Consider the following 14,165-nt stretch of genomic DNA (forward strand, 5'->3'; position numbering starts at 1 on the left):
ATCTAGAGCAGAGGTGGTCCAGAAATTTTCATTTGGGAGCTGATAGTTCAGTTTCTCCTTCAAATAGTGCAATGCAGGTTGAAGCTTCTCTATGTGCATCATCACATTTTCAAACCTCTGATTGGTGCAGTAAAAGTGAGAAAAAGCCAGTTTAATGATCCATGCCTACCTAATGGATTGATGACAGTCCCCAGCTGTCTTTATGTTACTTCAAATATATATTCAACATGCAATACCTTCTGATAGACTGGAGATGTGGTTACCGGGTCATAATTAGTTGGTCTTTCAAAAGAAATGAAGTCCAAATGATAAAAGATGATTGGAAGCACTGATGGGGGGGAGCCAGTCAGATAGTGTGCAAAACAGATCAAACATCTAATATATGTTTACGACAGACGACTTACTCAATGCAAGGACCACCAGACTCGAGAAAATGAGCCACTTGGTCTTGCAGGTATTGACTTTATCTTTAATACTGCTGGACATGCAGCTTCCTGAGGAGCTCGACTCTGAGGAGCTCGACTCTTTAAGGTAGCTCAGGATGCGTTTAGTGTCATAGCTGTCCTCGTCAATGGTGTCAGATGTTGTGTCGCTTGTAATTGTGGGTTTTTGCCTCCTCTTGAAAACTCTGGATTGGAAAGAAAGTGGAACAGTGGGACCCTGAAGACATACAAAGAATGCACTAACTGATGTGGTTGTAATTTTCTGTACTGTACCTGTAAACTCTCTCTCTGTAACAAATGGTCGGATTTCCATCCTTGTCGTAATACCCCATTTCTAACAGTCTCAAACTTCTTCGCTTGCCTATAAACAAAGAGCAGATTCACTTCAGAAACTCTTCTGGGGCCTGGTTAAATGCATGTTTTTGTTAATAGCAATAGATGGAAAACTCATAAGAGAATGGGCAAGGTAAAAGCCAACAGAAGTAATTCAAAAAGACAAAAAATGGAAATGATTAGGATTCAAGAGTGAAGAAAAAACGATCCGACAAACCATTTAGTATGATAGACATTTTGTGCCAAAGCTGCATCGCTCATTTAAACCAATGTATATATTATGTACTGTGTGTTTGCCAACAAAAAGTCTAGCAGTCTCCAACCCTGAAGCAGTATAAATGAAAATGCTTTCATGCTCTGATCCATCAAAGCTTAGTAAAGCTTTACATATAGGAGCACACACATATACACCTTGTGAATAATTACAACAGAAGGCCCAAGATTCTATGTGGCCCAAAAATAAGCCTAATTACAAAATAAACAACCGATATTTTTTTGGCTATGGCTTTGTCCCGCATTAACTATTTTAAAACAAATGCTTCATCTCACCCTCAGAATAATCTTCGGTCTGTCTTTTCAGCTCTATATACCATTAGTTGAAAGACCCCCAAGAACTGGAAAAAGAACTTTGCTGCACTCAAGGGGACAAAAAGGAAAATAACAGGTGTCTTCCCTGTCCCTTTCAGAAGCAAAAGAACGACAAGAACATAATTTAACAATAATTTAAGAGATTTTTATTGTGTTATCGACATTCAACATGTTCTTAAGCAGCCAATAAAGCAGCCAAAGTATGACGACAGTGTGTGCGTGCGGACGGTGTATATACAGGCTCTGACCACTAGAGGGAACACTTTACTAAATGACACTCAAATGAAAATGACACCTGTATCCCGTTTTAACTGTGCACTGAATAAAATACCTAAAAAATTATAAACTCCAGATTTGCCTCTACCGTGTTTTTTTGTTTTTATTTTTAGACCGGGCCTTTGATGTAGTTTCGGATTTTTTTAAATTTAAAAAAAACAAAAACAATATACACCCAAACATCAGCCAAGGGGAACAAAACTGGCCCACACATCGGGATCACGTTGGGCTCCAAAACAAGAGCACTGTACGTGCTCCGGGGTGGGGTGACATGATGACGTCAGGCCTTTATGTTGGCAAATCACAGCGTGCACGGGATGAATTTAGATTCTAAATCGATTGTCCCATTTCCAAATGGAAACCGTTGCAGGGCAGATACTTTGTGCTAACTAGCCGAGTGAATCATGCAGGAGACGTTTCCTTGTCACCTATAAACCCAAACTGAATGTTTTGTCTGTCATGAGTCTGGCCAGGTGCTCCCATGTGAACGGCTATAAGGTGGATAATTGGAAACAAAACCTTTTTACATTTTCAATACTGCATTTCCCTCCTACAGTATCACAGTCATTCTGCTGATGGATCATTTTGGCTACAGCGGACTTTCTTTTTTTCCCTGAAAGATAAAGGTGGAATGCAAATTTGGAATGATGATTTTTGCACCCCCGGGTATTAGAAATAAAAGTGACAGAGCTTTTTTTCACCCTTGTGTTGGAATAGGAAGTGCCCAAAGAGCTAGAAGGGTTCTGGGTTGAGTCGCTCACCGTCTGTCAGCACAGAACAGGGAACCGCTTCTAGTTTTAATATTGTGAGTTGACCTGTAGTTAAAGAGGCGTCGGACTCTTTACATTTGTGCTTTCCGTGAGCAGGTTTGCAAGGCGTTGGTGCCGTCATAGATATAATAAGACTTATGTTGTCATATCCTTATCAGCCGGACGTTTTCCCTTGTTTTCCTTTGCATGATTTCGTTTCAGGGATGACCTTTAATTAGATTTGCATCACATTTGTTCCAGGTTGTTTTTGTGCCATGGTTTTAAGGAAACCACGAAGATCCAGTTTCTCTTTTAACCGGCGGTCTTTTGCAGGTTCCTTGACTGTTGTGTGGACACATTTTCAATACTGCATTTCCCTCCTACAGTATCACAGTCATTCTGCTGATGAACAAGGAACCTGTTCTAGTTTTGATATTGTGATAAGTTGACCTGTAGTTAAAGAGGCATCGGACTCTTTACATTTGTGCTGCCGTGAGCAGGTTTGCAAGGCGTTGGTGCCGTCATGGATAAAATTATACTTATGTTGTCATATCCTTATCAGCCCGCCTCCTCGGGTTGGTGTATGTTTTTCATTGACATCACAACATGCTGATAATCCTGGAGCCTCAAGTGTGCTCATTGAGGAAATTCCGCCACCGCTTGCACCTTAGATTGCAACGGAACTGCACCCTGGGAAGAAATGCGGTGGCCCAAGAAATCAATCACAGACCAAACTGGCATTTGCTCTGGGTTTACGATCAGGCCATGATCTGCCAGTCGCTGAAAAACCTGCCCAAGGTGTGTCAGGTGCTCGTCTGCAGATGGACTTGCTACTAAAATGTCGTCCAAATAGACAAACATAAAGGTGAGGTCACGTAATACCGAGTCCATCAACCGCTAAAAGGTCTATGCTGCCCCCTTCAGGCCAAAGGGCATGCACAGGAACTCAAAAAGCCCAAACGGGGTAATCACCGCAGTCTTGGGCACATCCTCAGCACGCACCGAAACCTGATGATAGCCACGCACCAAGTCTACTTTGGAGAAAACGGTAGTGCCTGCCAAGCGAAACGGAAAAATCCTGTATGTGCGGAATGGGGTAACGGTCATGGGCTGTGATGTTGTTAAGACGCCGAAAATTGCCACACGGTCGCCAAGTGCAATCTGCCTTGGGCACCATATGGAGCGGAGAGGCCCATGGGCTTTTAGAACGCTGCACAATTCCCAGACGCTCCATTGAGGCGAATTCCTCCTTAGCCGTCGCCAAATTCACAGCATCGAGTCGCCGCGCGCGTGCAAAAAAGGGCAGACCCGTGGTGGGAATGTGAGGGTGAAGAACAACAGGAGTCCTTGCAAGGGAGAGCGGAGCAGCAGTTCAACCTTCCTCTCTCAACTCTGCTCTTCTGCTGCTCGCTCACCTCTTTTATTTGGTGCATACAAGATTTATGTCAATCAGGGCCTCACAATTCCTTGTTTCCTATCTACTTTTTCCATCTTTACGACTTCCTAGTCTTATCGAACAGGGTACCTCCAAGTGCTGGTTATATAAATAACCCCAGCACTTGATTTAAACATTCCTTTTCTTAAACACTCTAAATCTACTCATCCTAGCATTTAAACGATAACAACAATAATTCTTCTCACATTTCCCTCCTGTTTATCGTTAAATGCGTCTAGATTCTCATCGTCAGTATTACATCTTTACACTTTCATGAAATTTCAATGCTGTTGGATCGCAATACCTTTGTGTGTAGCTGCTAATCCGCGTGTTCTTTGAATGAAGACTTAAAGAAGAAAATACCAATTTCCAAATGTATTTTAACAATAGAACCAATTCGAGATACAAATATTACAGAGCTCCGGGCCAGTTCATAACCCTAGCAACAACAGAGTCAATTGCCAGGGCACGAAGTCTGACAACCTAACTATCCCTTGGCCCAGTCTTTTATAGAAACACACATGCAAATTCTCAATGTTCATGCAATCCAATCCAGATCCCCTGCTGGGATGGCCTCGTCCTCTTCCTCCAGTCCCATTTGGTGTTGGTAGAGTTCTTCTTTTCCATTGTTTTCCCAGGTAGCCAGATCCCATTCTTCATGCAAATGTGATCATCAAAAAAGTGCTGATGTCGCGTTTATAATGAGTGTTTGACACCCCCTGCCTGACTGGCTCCTGAGATAACAATAGAACAAACAACAATCCTGCAAATGGAATGTCTCTGTTCTTTATTACATTTACCAATGAGTCTACCTTGCCTAACTTCTAAGAGAAGACAGAAACATATGGTGAAACACATAACAAGATAAAGACAATTCTCAACAATCCCCCTTTTGGCCTAGCCTAAGCTAGGCCAATACAAACAATTCATTGACAACTCCTCTTGATGTAATGAAGAATAATAGACGTTTAATCATGGTGCCATCTTCTTTAGATGTTCCTCGATCCGTCCAAGCGTTCTCTGTGAATTACCTGCTGGGGTACATTGATTCCAGTAATACCAGTGTTAGGGTTAAGGTGTTAGGGTGTTAGTATGTTAGGGTTAGGGTTAACATGTGATGTTCACTCTGCAACTTCAAACGGACCAGTCCACCTGGGCTCTGACCACTTTCACTTAATGAGTCTCAGAAGAACCCACTCAGCTGTGTGTGGAATTCCTGGATCCTCACTGACTGGTTACAGAGGTTGCCTGTTGGGAGAAAACTGAGAGAGTCGTTTTTAGTTGAACAAAATAAGATTTATATTTCATAAAAGTGCTGGGCTAGCCTATGGATTTTCTGCTCCTGGTCCCGGAAAGGGAACACCCCACTCGAGCTCAAAGGGGGTGAATCCTGTTCGGGAGCTTAACAGAGCTTCTTACTGACATCAAGGCTATTGGAAACGCCTGTGTCCATTTCATTCCACTGTGAGCACATATCTTGCCAATTTTGCTCTTCAGTGTTTGATTCATTCTTTCTACCTGCGCCTAACGCCTTCTCTACTTCTTGTAAATCTTTATTCTTGAAATGAGTTCTATTATTAGACCTAATTTGTTTGAAGAAACCATGTGTTGGAATATATTGATTAATCAAAAATTTAATAACGCTTTTTGCATCTTCTACTTTTACGGGAACCGCCTCTGAGCAGCCAGTGTATGCATCCACTGCGACCAAGAGGTATCGGAACCCATTGACCCTAACTAACATATCAGTGAAATCTATAATTTTCTTGCCCTGCCATTGGGGCAACTGGAAACTTTCCCTCATATGGTCGAATTGTTGATTTTACGTTAAATTGTGTGCATATTGAACATTCTCTGCATCATTCGTGGTTTCCCGCAGTGTTCTCAGGCCGTGGGCCTCTTCCAGAACGGCATCTAACAGACCGGGCGGGAGAACAGGTCTGCCGTCTGGGACCCGCCAAATTCCTTCAACTTTCACAGCCCCCCTTTTCCTTCCAATCAGTTTTTTCATGTGGAGAAGCTCCTTCTTGATCACAACCAAGTCTTTCCCTGTCGTATCTTGGAAGCATTTCATGAACCGTTTTCTCTACCAACAACAAACTGTAACTTGGTTTATAACCTGCTGCCTTCGTTGCTGCCTGATCTGCCGCCTCATTACCTTTTCCCTCTAAGGAGTTCTCCTTGCTGTGACCTTTGCACTTTACAACTGCGACCTCCGCTGGTTCCACGAGTGCCTGTGTCAGTTGCCTCATCTCTACTTCATGTTTTATAGGTGAGCCTGATGCTGTGTTAAACCCTGCCATATTTATCCCTTCATGTGTGTATGTTATGTGTGGTGCAGTTAAAATCTTGTCCATCCTGGTCTGTCTAAGTGAGGTCATGGTGAATGCTGCTGAGCTGACCAGTGATACCAAACTATGTGTTGTAAGACTGTCAGAGCATGACCCATCACTAAATGTGGTGTTTTTTGTAAAAAATTGCTACCCCTGCCACATGCCTTACACATGGTGGCTGCATGTTTTCAATGGGATCCAGCATTATACTTGCATACATTAATACTTTCCTGTCACCCCCTTTTTTCTGAAAGAGAACACCATTTGCTGTATGTTCTCCTTCAGAAACATCCAAAAAGAAAGTATCCTTATAATCTGGAACGGCCAAAACATGCGGCTGTGGTGAGTGCCTGTTTAAGTGCAATGAATGCTTTCTCTCCCTCAGTTCTCCATGTTAACCGGGCTGCCAAATCACGCATTCCCTGTTCATTCACCATTGTACGTAGGGGCGTAGACTTTTCTGAAAATGCAGGAATAAAATGTCTATTATAGCTTGCGAGACCCAGAAATGACAACATTTCCTTTACAGTCTCTCATACCACTCATTCTGTTCAGCAGTAAGGTCAACCTGTGCAGCCACACCTTCAGGCCCAACACACAAACACGGTGATGTAATCATCCAGAAATTTCCTTATAACTTTTCTCTAAACGCATCCTGATAGACCTCATTATTCCCACGGTCGTAAAATAGGGTGACATGATAGGGATCAACTGGCGGGGCAAAAGGACTTAGCATCGACAACCAGGTGAGGTCTCAGGCTCAAGTTCTCCCCAATAAATGTCGGCCCACACCCCCTGTTCTGGAGAGGGTGTCGGACTCATCAGCATTTGTCCCTTCACACCTTGGTGTGAAATACAGCAGTTCAGTTTCAGTCCATTAGGAAATTGCACCACAAGACCTTTGTCTCCACACAGAATTGCTGCTCCTGTCCTCACAAGGAGATCTCGTCCCAACAGGTTGATATGGCAATGCGGTGAAATCAAAAAAGGGTGCAACACAGTCTGTCCGGCAAAACGAGTCACTAATGGCCCAGAAAACGGCAGTCTCTCTGGTCTCCCTGAGAACCCCACAAGCTCGATGGTGTCAGATGAGATGGGCTCCGGTGATAAATTCCATGAGATGGTGGAACACTGCCTGGTACCTCCGGGTAGTTGTGATATGGACAGTCCCTTTGCCAATGACCATACCCTTTGCAGGCGTGACACTGATCTCGGCCTAAGTACCCGCCTATCAAGCCGTGTCTCCCACACATGCCTCCCCTTGGACTGGCTCAATACGGGTTTATCAGAGCAAAATCCTGTTGCGGACATAACTGATCTGGCTGCACCTGCCGAGGAAACTGCTGAACCATCTGTTTCTCTTCCTTTTGTTTATCATTAAGCTTTTTCAGTGCTTCATCTAACTGTATTTTTAGGAGCTGTTCCTGCGCTGTCATCACCTCCTCTTTCTTTCCCTGTTGTTTAGCTTTAAATGTGTTGATGTGGTGTGAAAGATGTCTCTCCCAGACATCCGCTGTGCTGCCTGGAAGGTCAGGATTTCCTTCCATGGCTTCTTTCACTAACTGTGGAAGTCCTAAAATTATGGCCTGACGGAATAAAGTGGTGTGCAAATTATCTGAGCCAGGATGGCACCCTGTGGCACACATCCATTCCTCTTTACACCTCGTAAGGAACCCATGTGCCGACTCACTTTCCTCCCACTTAAATCTTAAATTCTGCATTGCTCCTGGAGATACTGGAAATATTTGTCTCATAGCTTCACCAACCCTGGTTGTACAAGGTCCAAAACGTGCAGCATTAGGTCTGTCTTTAATGCCTGCTGCTACCTCAACTTTATCCAAATCCCAGAGAGACACTTGTCTCCCTAGAATTCCTCTAAAGTCTCCCATCGCCAACTGCATGCTCTGTGTTAAACTAAAAAGGCTGGACATCCACTTGCCGCCTCCCTCTGCGGGTGGGGGCATCTTATCCACTAAACAACAATTGATGTCTGTAATTGCAAATGGAACATATACCGGTTCCTGTCCTCTTCTTTTCTGTATCAGAGGGGCCTGGAACTGCGGAGTTCCTGAAACGGGCCCCTTACTCTGCGTGTGTATTTCTGTTTGACCCACCTCCTCATTATTTATGGCCCTTGTCAGTGGTAAACCTCTGTACTCACACTCACTCTCTTCCCCTGATTCTGATTCATAATTTTCCATACTTGAACCTGGATCTTTTTCATATAATTCTGTCCGAGATTCAACAGGCTCCTGATGCTCCAATTCCCCAATAAATGTAGCCGGAAGTTTGAGGGTGTCTGTCTTATTCTCACTCTCCTCTTTATCACTGCCATAAATCAATCTTGCCTTCTCCTCCCTGTGCTCAGCCCTGGCAAATCCTCCTGAGGGATCAGCTCTTTTCACTTGTTTTATATGATTGCTAAGTGTTTTAAAGATATTTAATGTAGATTTTTGACTGTCCTGTTTTTTAAATATAGTTTGTTGGGAGATTTTAGGGCAACCCACCTGAACTTCCTCTCTAAATTCATTTTTTCCTAACTTATCTCCAACCTCTTTCTGTCTCTGTTTGATCCTTCTAACCTGTCTCCAAAGTTCACACACTGTCTCACGTAACTCCTGTATTTCTTCATCTCTGTCCACATCTAACTGACCACTATTAATAGTCAAAACTGGCAATTGATATGGGGGTGGGGAAGTGGTAGTAGGTAATGATGGGTAAAGAGTGGTGTTAAGTGTCAGTGTCTGGTTTAGATCTTTTAATAAAGGCTTCTCTACATTGGGCACTCGTGTGACCCCCCTAGATCTGCAATAGTGCACCGCTGCACCTGCCACAGCCACAACATGTATCCTTCGACGCTTATCTTCTAACTCCTTACCCTGTTTTTTCCATGATATTCCTGCTATAAAACCTAATTTTGGATTATCCAAATGATCTTGTAATCTAGTGTGAGTTTCTGACTCCCACTTACACAATGCTTCAGCTAAATTAACCTTCACCTCTGGAGGGGGAAGTATCTTTTGCTTCTGAGCTTCCTTCCACAACTTTTTTATTGCATCCAATTCTCTTTCCCTGTCCTCTTCTTTGATGCCACTCACCACCTGATCAAGATTCCACTTCCACTGTTCTTCCACAGACCGAGGATAGGGAGAACATTCTCCCTTATCCCAGCACGATTTACCACATTCTAATTTCATCTTTAACTATGCTCCCAAGTGAGATTGAATGTGAATGACTCCAACGGTCAACTCAATGCCTCAGTGAAACAAGCTTCTAGACCAAACTCCGTTGATCCGGTTCCACTCTGGGGGTTGATTCCCAAGGACAAAGAGCCTTTTAATTCACGTTCAGTCTGGCACTTTTCCAACCCACACAAAAACACAAATCTCGGGCGTCGGGAGTGTCCGTCCCGTCAACTACACTCCGAGTCCCAACCCAAATCTCTTTGATATACAGTGCACTGTATATGCAATACAGCACTGTACTAGTTCCGGTTTACTTTAACCATACTTACGGACTCTAATCGTACTTACTAACGGACTCTAACCGTACTTATTTACGGACTCTAACCGTAATTCCTAACGGACTCGAACCGTTCTTATTTACGGACTCGAACCGTAATTCCTGCAGTCATTTCAATATTTTCTATATTTGTATCTTGAATTTATAACTAGTGTGGCAGGGCGTGGCCTGCCCTCCGAACAGGTGCCATATGGAGGTAGTGCCTTAATTGGTGGGTGGGGAGAAAAGGTTTATATATGGCACTGCCTCCAGCTGACTTTAGTTGTTTTCCCCCTTCGACGGTACGGCGGGGTTGTGGCTTATCTGGGCGGTTCGACCAACAAACTGTTTCACAGCGCGAGCATGCTGTTTGGCAGCGCCAAGAAGGGTGGTGCTTCCTCCCGCCATCCTTCCACCTAGAACTCTTTGCCGTGAGGGCACGCGCGCTAGTTTACCCTGGGCAGGTAAGGCGCAGCAATGCGCGTCACTGACTTCCTCCACTCAGTTGATAAAGGTTAATGGGGCTGTCCTTGTTGCAGTTGACTGCCGGCTGGCGTCGGTGGGTCGCGTTGCCCCAGCGGGAACCCTTCACGGAGTGGTGGCGCCACCAAACAGTCGGCACGGACTACCTCGCGTACTGGACCCACTGCTGCTTTGGCTCAGACTCTCTCCTGTTCGCTCTCGCGCTCTCTCTCTCTCCCCCCCCCCCTTCGCTCGGGGGACGGCGCTGAGACGTAGTGGTGCCGCCGAGGCGACCACGGAGCTATTGCTTTCAATTTTAGACTCTTAACAGTATGTAAATTGTATCAATTTACATTTACTTTTGTTGGTTTTGTTGCTTTTTGTGTCTTGGTTGACGTTGTTTTCTTTTGGACGACCGGTCGCCATTTATTCGCTTGTCTGTGTGAGGTGTGTGTGTGTGCGTGTGCGCTCGTCGCGTCTTTTTGTTTATCATTGTAAATTTAATTGTCGTCTTTTCTTTGTGGACAGGTGCTGCGGGCCACGGCGGGGACCCAACCCCTGGTGGAGGGCGTTTTTATCACACCTCTCGTGTGTAGTTTTGTTTGTAGTAGCACGGGTGTTTTTAGTTTGTTTATCTCCCCTAATTGAGTTTCACCTGCCGGTGGGGCCCCAGCCCTGTCCACCCCCTTTTTGTTTGATTTTTGTACAGCCGAGTTAGTTCGGTGTCGAGTTGGATTTAATAAAATTGTACTGCCTAACCCTCAATCCTGTCTCTGCCTCTGGAACCGAACCGTATCTGCGCGTGCCTGTTTCCGGTTAATTCCTGGGGTGAAATTCCCCAGGTGGCGTTGTCATTGACCGTTCCACCTCTCTCCACCCCGCCACACTAGGACACTTCAATTGACAGTGACGACAAATTTTTGGAAATTGCCAATATGCAGAGCTTTGATTAAAAAGGTGTCTGCTTACCTTTTATTAGGGATCCCTTTGTCATCAGTTGTCCTCCGAAGTGACCGTTGTTGAATTCTTTGCCTCAGATGACTTCTCTGTTTTCATCACGTCAGGGTCACCAAATTGTTGGATCGCAATACCTTTGTGTGTAGCTGCTAATCCGCGTGTTCTTTGAATGAAGACTTAAAGAAGAAAAATACCAATTTCAAAATGTATTTTAACAATAGAACCAATTCGAGATACAAATATTACAGAGCTCCGGGCCAGTTCATAACCCTAGCAACAACAGAGTCAATTGCCAGGGCACGAAGTCTGACAACCTAACTATCCCTTGGCCCAGTCTTTTATAGAAACACACATGCAAATTCTCAATGTTCATGCAATCCAATCCAGATCCCCTGCTGGGATGGCCTCGTCCTCTTCCTCCAGTCCCATTTGGTGTTGGTAGAGTTCTTCTTTTCCATTGTTTTCCCAGGTAGCCAGATCCCATTCTTCATGCAAATGTGATCATCAACACCCCTGATGTCGCGTTTACAATGAGTGTTTGACACCCCCTGCCTGACTGGCTCCTGAGATAACAATAGAACAAACAACAATCCTGCAAATGGAATGTCTCTGTTCTTTATTACATTTACAAATGAGTCTACCTTGCCTAACTTCTAAGAGAAGACAGAAACATATGGTGAAACACATAACAAGATAAAGACAATTCTCAACAATGCATTACGTCATTTCCCTAGAAACACTTTTCTTACACTCAGAGTTCAACATGGTTACAGCTTAAGACATCTTAAACAGTTCATTTACATCTTGCATCACATTTGTCCATTCTTTTTCTGATTCCTCTTCATCATTGTCCAGTAGAAATTGTTCTTCCACCTGCAGCAAAGTACTGGTAACAGCTGATCCCACGAGCCGGCCAATGCAAACCCGAACAAGAGGTACTACACAACAAGCTAGTATGGCTAATACTAGCAACACTATCCCTATCATCATTCCTGTCTTGAACAACAGTTCCCTCCGCCTTGATAACATTTTTGGAAGCCAGTCTGGTGGAGGACTACCATCGTCAATCATAGCTTTCTGTAGCTTAGTTAAATTTTTCAATGCACTATCTATCAAATGACCGTCCGCATCATTCTCTGGGATGAACGTACAACAGTAATCTCCTACCATTGCACAAACTCCTCCCTGGAACGCAACTGTGGTGCGGATCTAGCATTAGCAGCATAAATTATGACTGTATGATCATTGAGATGTACTGGAGCACACACTCCTGACCAGTTTGCTGGTAGGTCTGCATACGCATTGTGTCCACATAACCACCATCCCTTATCCACTAATTGTGTGTCTTTGTCTCCTGGCGCGAAAGCGGGATAGTTGCATGTACAGTTATAACCTTCTGGGCACATCTGTGTTGATTCATTTAAGGTAAATAAACCACATAAGTAACGGGGGTCATCAATACACTCCTGTTCGAACTGTTCGGAACTTTTATTTTGCTGTAGACACGTTTTCCGATAATACCGATCAGTTGTAAAGTTTAACTTCACATCTCCACTGACTCCCAGTGCGCATGACGTATAAAGAACTTTACAGACATCCTTGTGTAACGACCCCAAATCTCTACCACCACTTCGTGCATAACAGTATGTGTGATTTATCGCACCTAGCACAGGAAATCTGGATCTATTGGCTTTCCCTGCCATTGTCCATAGTGGCTCTTGGGTGCAGTTGCTGCGAGCGAACCATGTTCCATCCAACATCTTTAGTGTGAAGTTCGTGTCACGGCTTAGCCCTATATGGACAAAACACTGTCCTACACTCCCTGTCATCGGTTTAGCAGTTACTCGCGGTGTATGCACGGAAACTGGTAGCATAGAACAAACATAACAACTAGAATGATTCCGTGTCTGTGAGCTGTGAAATTAGCATAGCGCCACCATGTATTCAAACCTCACAAGTGTGTGAGGACTCTGGATTTTTTTCTAACCACGAATGTTCTAAGTGGCTATCTACGGTGCGTTTAGTGCGCGTGTTGCTCTCATCCTGTCTCAGAGTATTATTCTGTCTCTGATTACCTCCCTCCTGTCAGAAATCCCAAAGGCCGAAACTCGCAAGTCCCGCTGTCACAGCACTCACCACAATTAGGAAGAACAACTTCATTTCCTTTTAGCTCTCCTTCACAGGTTCCGACGGGGTTCAGCCGTTGCTGGACCTATACAGGCCGTCAGCCGTTTACGGAGAGTCCGCCACTGCTCCCTCGCCTTTACCTGGAAGAATTTTCTGTTTCTTACAATGGGAAAGGTGTATCCACGACAGTTTCCCGTCCACTCGAACTGCAGTCTTTGTGGTCAGCTGTACTTGATAAGGACCTTCCCACCTAGGCGTGCGCTACCTCTTTCGCACAAACTTCTTCACCCACACGTAGTCGCCCGGTTGAATCGGTTCCTGGGGGGTGGAATCTGTGGAAGACACAGGACTAGGCAGAACATTTACAGCATTCACACCTCGGTTGAGTAACACTTTTTTTAGATAATCTGCTATTGTTTCTTCAACATGTTCTAACCCATTTGTTGTTGCAAAGTATGGTAGGCAATAAGGCCGCCCATATAATGATTCAAAAGGTGTGATGCCTGTTTTCTTGTGTGGTGTTATGTGCATTCATAATTTCACCAGGTCGAGACAAAATATCCAGTTCTTTCCTGTCTTGTCCATACCCTTCTTTAGTCTGTTATTAATAGTACCGTTGACTCTTTCAACTAATCCTGCACTCTGAGGGTGGTATGCACGGTGATTCTTCAAATCAATTTCCAAAGTTACTCCTACAGTTTTCACTACCTCATTTACAAAATGGCTTTCATTGTCACTCCAGATGACCTTCGGGATGCCAAACCTGGGAATGATCTCTCTACATAGGACCGTTGCCACTGTCAGTGCATCTGCTTTTGCCGTGGGGAAAATTTCTACCCATCTAGTAAATCAATCTAACACTACTAGACAATATTGTTTACCTTCACATGGTGTTAGCTGAATAAAATCTAGAAAAACTGTGTGAAATGGGTGATTTGGTAATGGTGTAGTACCTGCAGGG

At 44.2% G+C, this 14,165-nt stretch overlaps 1 long non-coding RNA gene across 1 annotated transcript; it reads right to left on the minus strand.

The window, feature by feature from the left end:
* LOC115249874 (uncharacterized) lies at positions 1–456 on the minus strand. Its single transcript, XR_003888503.1, has 3 exons — positions 405–456; positions 237–328; positions 1–117 (listed from the first exon to the last, which is right to left on the minus strand). It is a non-coding gene; the product is annotated as an uncharacterized lncRNA (long non-coding RNA).
* Between the last annotated feature and the right edge of the window lie 13,709 nt (positions 457–14,165).

Source organism: Takifugu rubripes, chromosome 5, assembly GCF_901000725.2.
Source record: "Takifugu rubripes chromosome 5, fTakRub1.2, whole genome shotgun sequence".
In the NCBI taxonomy this organism is placed as follows: domain Eukaryota; kingdom Metazoa; phylum Chordata; class Actinopteri; order Tetraodontiformes; family Tetraodontidae; genus Takifugu; species Takifugu rubripes.